Genomic DNA, 7,554 nt, shown 5'->3' with positions numbered 1-7,554 from the left:
GACTGAGAGGACTGCGCGGGGCCACGTTCTCCGTCCGGACCGCGGGGGCAGCCGGACAGACCACGGAGGGAACACCCAGCACCGTCGCCCCTGGTGCTCTTCCGGCCGCCTCGGCCCTTCCCTCCTCGACTCGCACAGCCTTCTGGGAACCGTAGTTCCGAGCCGGGCGACTCAACCCGGGCGGAGCCCCGCTGGGTGTGCGGGTGACTCCTCACTCTGGCCCCGCAGAAACCCGGGCGGTGTGTGCGGAAAGCAATGCCGTGCCTGGGCGTGCCCCAACTTCCTGGAGAGACTTTCGGGGTGTCACCGCGCCCGCTGCTCTGGTTCTCCAAAGTTGTACGCGAGCCGCTGCCTTGACCTTCAATTCTATCACTTTCCTGTTTAAAATAAAAACCATCATCTCGGTTTGGGTACATTTGTTTTTCAAATACATAAACTGTTGAAATATTATACAATTTTCCTATGTCGAGTCTAAAGAATAATAATGTCAAAGAAATGCAAACGCAGAATATAGTAGTACTGCAGCTTCATATACCTTGGAGCAGAGCAATTTCAGAGACATCATGTGGCAGAATTTATAAATGACAATCTGCAGTAGCATTCTGTAACATTCTTCCAGCATCCTCTGCTCCTGTGGCGAACAATGACCAGGATGGGAGTGAAGCCCACCTTAGAGGCTATTGGGGACTCCTGCCCCTGCACACAAACTTTAGGCTTGGTGTGCACAGGACATTGGAAGCGATTTATGTAGAGCAACAGCCTAGGTCAGCGGTTCTCAACCTGGGGGTCGAACGACCTTTTCACAGGGGTCGCCTAAGACCATCGGAAAACACATATATAATTACATATTGTTTTGTGATTAATCACTATGCTTTAATTATGTCCAATTTGTAACAATGAAATTGAGGGTCACCACAACATGAGGAACTGTATTAAAGGGTCGCGGCATTAGGAAGGTTGAGAACCACTGGCCTAGGTAGTGGTGGTGATAACAGGGACTGAGGTGCTAGCTTCTGTCCAGCAGTGGGCAACTTGACTTTATGAGTGGTACTGGAAGGCCAAGAAAGGTTGGAGCATTTCTAGTTGAAACCAGATTGTAATGGGTTGGGCATGGCCCAGACTGTCCCATAGCATTTGGCATTCCTTGGAAGCTGTAACCTCTCCACCTTGTTGCCAGACTGGTTGGTTAGATCTCATCTGAACCAACTGGTTAGGAAGTCTACACTGAGCCTGTTGCACCACTGGCACGAGTGACTGGTGGCTGCAGGTTGGAGCAGATTTAGGATGGCACAGCAAGGAGTACCTGTGCCAGCCACCATCTGCCCCCACATAGCCTGGATGGGCAAGTAAGACTAACTTTCTTCCTCTGGACCAGCCAACACACATTATCAACATACCTGTGCCCATTCATTGCAGGAAAAACTTTGCCTCTCTGAGGAAGAAGCTGTGAAAGTCCAAGTTCGTTGTTTCTCTCTTATATTTTGGCACTGGTTATATCCAAGAAAAGAAAATACCCCCCTTATCATTTAATTGTAAGTGGTGTTAGCCAGGTTCATATTCATCCACATGGATTAATGGAGGGGTTTTTTTTTCCCCATTTCAGTAAAATTCTGCCTTTTTTAAACATCCAACTTGGGTTAGATAAAAGATAATGGTGAGTTCATTCTATCATCATTGACTTAGTCCCAAATTCAATGCAAACAAATATTTATGTAAAAGGTGCAGGGTAGAAGGACAATAAAGAAGACTTTTTTTACTCTCAAGGAGTTCAACTTTAGGAAAGAAAGTGAAGACATGTACCAATATGATAGCAATACATAGAAAGGTGTGGAAAGTCCTTCAAGTTGTGCCAAAAACCCTGTGGATATGAGGGAGAGTGTCATCACTGCATTGTAGGGAGGGAATAGAATCAAGGAAAATGTCATGCATGAAAGGAGGTCAAGTTAACACATGGTGAATAGAAACAAGCAGGACAACTGATTAATAGCAAATAATAACAGTGGATACTTGCACATTCATAGCTGATTTAGCTGAGGCTTATGAATATGAAGTAATGATGCACCTTATAATTTACTAGAGGCCCACTGCACGAAATTCATGCATGGGGAGGGGGTGTCCCCTCAGCCCAGCCTGCAACCTCTCTAATCCGGGACCCCTCGGGGGATGTCCGACTGCTGGTTTAGGCCCGATCCCCGGAATCGGGCCTAAACCGGCCGTCAGACATCCCTCTCACAATCCTGGACCACACTGCCGGCCCGGTCACCCCCAACTGCCCCCCTGCTGGCCTGGTCACCCCTAACTGCCCCCTCCTCCTGCCGGCCTGGTTGCTCCATGCAGCCCGCTGTTCAGTTGTTTGGTCATCCCTCACTAACCATCCTGCCAGCCTTGTTGCCCCATGCAGCCTGCTGTTCGGTCATTACTGTGATGGAGTCCCGGACAATAATAATAATATTCCTCTATTATTAGTATAGATTGTATAATTAAGGCTAACTAACATGTGTTAGACAGATTTCAGTTAGCCTTGAATCCCTGCTTAGGAGCTTGAAGCCAGTTCCACAAGCAGTGAGGAGCATAATGAAATGGTAGAACAAGAGAGTGGCAACAACTAAATGAGTGACGAGGTCACTATCCAGGTGAGTGGAAACAAAACACGGTATTGTAGTGGGAGTGAAGAAAAAATGATAGATGTGAGACTATGGATTGACAGGATGCAGAATCTAGATTCTAGATGGGTAAGAGTTAAAAATGACTCCAAAAGTAATGGTAGTCAGGAGTAAGTTCTTTTAAGGGAGAAAAGCTTGTTCAAAAATTGTTAAAACTTTTCAACAAATTTTCATGGAGGAAGACAATTATTTTAAATTAAGTCATCTATTGCTCATAAAGCTATGTCTGAGACATTCAAATTTAGCACAGTGTACATTTGAGTCTGTCTTTCCACCACTTTGGTGCAGTGGGCTTACTGATGAACACATATTATTTTGTTTTTCTCTACATATGTGCACATGCTGTGTCTCTAGCCCCAATCATTAGATTAGAGTCCGGAGAGTCTTATCAAGGCTGAGTCTGGAGTATGGGATGATCTTATGCTAAATACATTTAATAAATGCATCTGTCATCTGAGTCCTGGTTTCCCACATCAAAACAGTGTGGGTTTGATTTACATAAAATCACCTTCAACCACCCGTGAATTGATTTGTTCACCTTTTGTTCAAGACAATGAGTGTAATGAAAAAGTAAAAGGTCAAATTTCCCAGGATAGAGTGGTTTAGGACTAGGGATTGAAGACATGGGCATTCTAGTTCTGATACTGACACCAGAAAACTGGGATTCATTCAAACTGTCTGATTTCAAGTTTCTTTGTCAGCAAACTGGGGTTTACTAATCAAGACTTTTTCAGTTGCAACCAATGGAAATTTGACTTCAGCTAGCTTCTGTTACATAAAGAATTTATCAATACAACAGGATGGTTCATGGACCCCAAGAGGGGGAGACACCATTAGAACTCTCTATGGTTTCTGTTGAAGTTCTAAACAACTTGAGACATTTCACTTCCCACCTCACAATCTATGCAGCTGTCTGCATTCTTCATATTTTAAAGTCTAAACTCCTAAGAATGTTATTTAAAGCTTGACACAGTCTGTCCTCAAACAACCTTTTCAGTCTTATTTTAATAATTGCCTATATTTATTAAGCCCTTACTGCACCCAGGATTTGTCTTAGAGGGAAACAAACCAGCATTAGAATTCCTGGGTCCATTCCTACTAACCTTGTGCCTTGAAAAAACTCCCTTGCCCAGCTGGTGTGTCTCAGTGGTTAAGGGTCGACCTATAAACCAGAGGGTCATGGTTCAGTTCGATTCCCAGTCAGGGCACATCCCAGTCAATCCCAGGTGTGGGGTGTGCAGGAGGCAGCCAATTAATGATTCTCTCTCATCATTGAGGTCTCTCTCTCTCTCTCTGTCTGTCTCTCTTTTCCTCTCTGAAATCAATAAAAACAAATATTTTTTTAAAAGCAGGCAGATTTAAAAAGAAAAGAAAAAACTTCCTTAACCCCTAGAAGCCTCCATTTTCATCATTTTCAAAGTGGGGATAATTACAGTATCAACAAGTAAGTATTATTTCACTTATTCCATTCTGTATTTCATGGTGCGAAACATGGTCTCATATTTTACAGCTTATCTTGATGGCCCATTCTTAGTCCAGGGTGCAGGATCAAACTATTTAAATAGGCTGCTCTCTTAGGAGCCATGTGCATGGGTTATGGTACAGTTCCCCAAAATGTAGGAGCCAAGGGATGCAAAGTAATTTGGCCAATATAGAGAATGTGGACTTATTCAACTCCTAAAGTCTGCCTGGGAAATAACATCCTTATTTGGCACATCCTTTATGTCTATTCTTCCAAAATGTTCTGTTAAATTTTTGGCTTCTTTTGTTTGAATCCTTCCTCATTTTAGCACTACCATACTCCCAGGAATTCTCTATTAATAGAATATTTTAGCACTTGTTGCTTTTAGGGAAAAGGTAACCTGAACTAACAGAAGATGCTTTCCCCTCTACCCTCCACAATAGCCACCATGGAAGACTGTGTCTCCTCAACCTCTCTTAACCCAAATTGGCCATTTGGGGAAGGGTCAAGAATACTTGGTCAGCCTCCCTACTCTGAGCCTTGGAGGTGGTAGCTTTCATGTTATCAAGGGAGGAGCAGTTTCCTTATCGCTTTATTGTACCTGCACACATATCGCAGCTCCAAAGTCCTTATTCAATTTCAGTTCTACCGAATTAACCATTGACTTCTGTGCCCTTGCAAGCTGCTTCCTACTTAATCCCACAGTTCCAGTTTAATCCCTACATTTCAACATTTTGGGCACTGGTTCTTCAAATTAAATCTATGGCTGAGTATGCCTATAGCATTCACAAAGGCAGGGTTTGACTTGGTATGGCAATCTGGGCAAACAAACAAACAAACCCACAAACACAAAACAATAAAGATGGTTGGATCTATTTTTTAGATATTTACAATTACCTAAAATATGGATACCTGAGAATGCAAGTACTGTATATAGATTTAGAAGTAGAATGTCGAAAACCTTTGATGCTTAATGGTACTTTCTTAGCTGAGCACTAACTCAGTTGGAGAGGAGTGATTTCTTTTCATCTTCCTAAATAATCTATACAGAATTTAGGCTTTTTGTTCTCTCTTTCTAAATTTCAACATAGTAGATCCAGTTACACTTCCTGGGTCATTGTTGAGAGGAGTTTGGTGGAAATGGGGGCAGACAGCAGATAAAAGGGAAAGTGGGTATTCTAAACTGGATTGCTGAGGAATAGTGGGGGTGGGAGGGGACCATCTATACACTCCTGTGCTTAGCCCCACTGATGCCTAAAAGAGCTTCCTGTTAGAGGATTATATTGCCCTGATCACCTCATTTCTGGAAGAAATTGTTTCCAGGAGCACTGAGGGTGGGAAGAAGTTTGATTCTCTCTGAAAGACCCACATGGCCAACGATGCTCAGAAAAGTGCCACTAGACTGGCACTTGGGCTGAGGGCAGCTGCACAGCTATTCTATTCTGAACAACTTTTTACAATTGGGTTGATTTTAGCTTTGCACAATTTTGCAAGCTATCATCAGAGTGTAAGACTAAAAGAAATAGCCTTTCATCCTCCTGACACTTCTCTGTTTCTCCAAATCCCACTTTCATCGTGTGTTCAACAGATGGGACAAGTACAGAGCCCTGTTTCATGCACAAAGAGGTACTGAGAAATATAAGGCCCTGTCCTCATCTATAAGAAATAACAAGTGAGAGCTGTGGTGAAGATGGGCAAGAGGTAAAATACATGGAAGAAAACAGGTTAAGACATACATGCACATTTTAATTCACTGAACACATATTTGTTGTGTATCTATTCCATTCCAGGTGCTGTTCTAGGTATTGAGGATATAGCAGTAAGCAAAAGAGGCAATATCTTGGTCCTCATGGGTTTATGTTCCAGTAGAGAACACTTAAAATATGAATATTAAAATAAATACGTTATTTTAAAGTGCTGGGGGAAAAGGAAGAAGGAACCACAAGTACAAAAGTCATGAAGTGAAAACGAGCATGGGGTGTTTGAGGAATAGCACAAAGCTATTTAATTTGAGTAAAGTGAACTTGGGGGAAGTACTAAGAAATAAGGTCAAAGAAATATTGGGGTAGGTAGGCTGTAGTTTGATGAGCCACCAAATGAATTAAAGCCAATAAAACGATGTAATCCAACGTATATTTTTTTAAAGTACTTCTCTAGCTACTAAGTAGAGAGCAAACTGTAGAAGGTACAAAAGTGCGAGGTAAGAGGTCAGTTAGGAGGTTATAGCAATGGTTCTGTAGAGGGATGGTAGAAGATTAAACCAGGATTGTTTCAGTGAAGATGGGGAGATATAGTGGTTTTTGAGAATTTGCTGGTGGATAGGATGAGAGGTTTGAAAGAAAGAGAGCAGTCAAGAGTCTGAGATTTAGAGCTAAGGATTTTGTCCTGATTTACTGGGTGATTGGAGTTGCCATTTATTGATATGGAGGACACTGGAGGAGGAGCTGGTTGGGGTAGGGAGGAATCAAGAGTCTTTTAAGTTTGAAATACTTATTAGACATCTAAGAGGAAATGTCAAGTAGAAGGTTGGACCTATTAAGTCTGGCATTGAGAAAAGAGGTCAGGACTAGACATATTATATTTCTTATATCATTACATTACATATCTCATCAGCAATGGATAATATTAAAACCATTAACTGGATGAGACCCCTTAGGGAATGACATCAACATTTACAAATAGGAAAGTGTAGATGGATCTAGCAAAGCAGTGAGAGTTGGTAGGTCTAAAGCCAACTGAAGAATGTATTTAAGGTGCTCCTGAGAGTTGGAACCAAGAAGACTAAAAATTGGCTCTTGGATTTGGCAGTACAGAGGTCATTTAATGTCCTTGATATGTGCAATTTCAGTGGAGTGATAAGTGTAAAAACTGATTGGAATAGGTTTAAATGAAACTTTCCTATCGTGCTGAAGATAATGTTGATTGGTATAACTCACTTGGAGGACAGTTGGACAGTATCTATCAAAATTCAAATGTATATGTGTTTGACCTAGCAATTTAACTTGGAATTTATTATGTAGATATACTTGAATATGTGCAAAATAACATATGTAAAGGTAATTTTTTAAATTTACCACCCTAACCATTTTTAAGTGGGAACTATGTGATGGATGGAGTTGGTGGCTAATACTATAGTGGTATTCATTTTGCAATTTATAAATGTATCAAATCAACACACTGTATACCTTAAATTTAAACAATGTTATGTGTCAATTACATCTCAAAAATACTGGAAGGGGGCAGGAAGAAAACAGCTAATTCAAGGGGGCAAATCTGGGTTTTAAGGAAGCAGGTAATGTTTTAAGATATTGAACATTATAATATGAGGTGGGTTTTTGCTATCACCCTTGTTAAGCAAATTAGATGATTGTTTATATCCCTGCTAGCCCTTATCTATAATAATAAAAGTGTAATATGCTAATTAGACCA

Source organism: Myotis brandtii, unplaced genomic scaffold, assembly GCF_000412655.1.
Source record: "Myotis brandtii unplaced genomic scaffold, ASM41265v1 scaffold8, whole genome shotgun sequence".
NCBI classification, from domain to species: domain Eukaryota; kingdom Metazoa; phylum Chordata; class Mammalia; order Chiroptera; family Vespertilionidae; genus Myotis; species Myotis brandtii.
Note: the sequence above shows the minus strand (reverse complement) of the source record.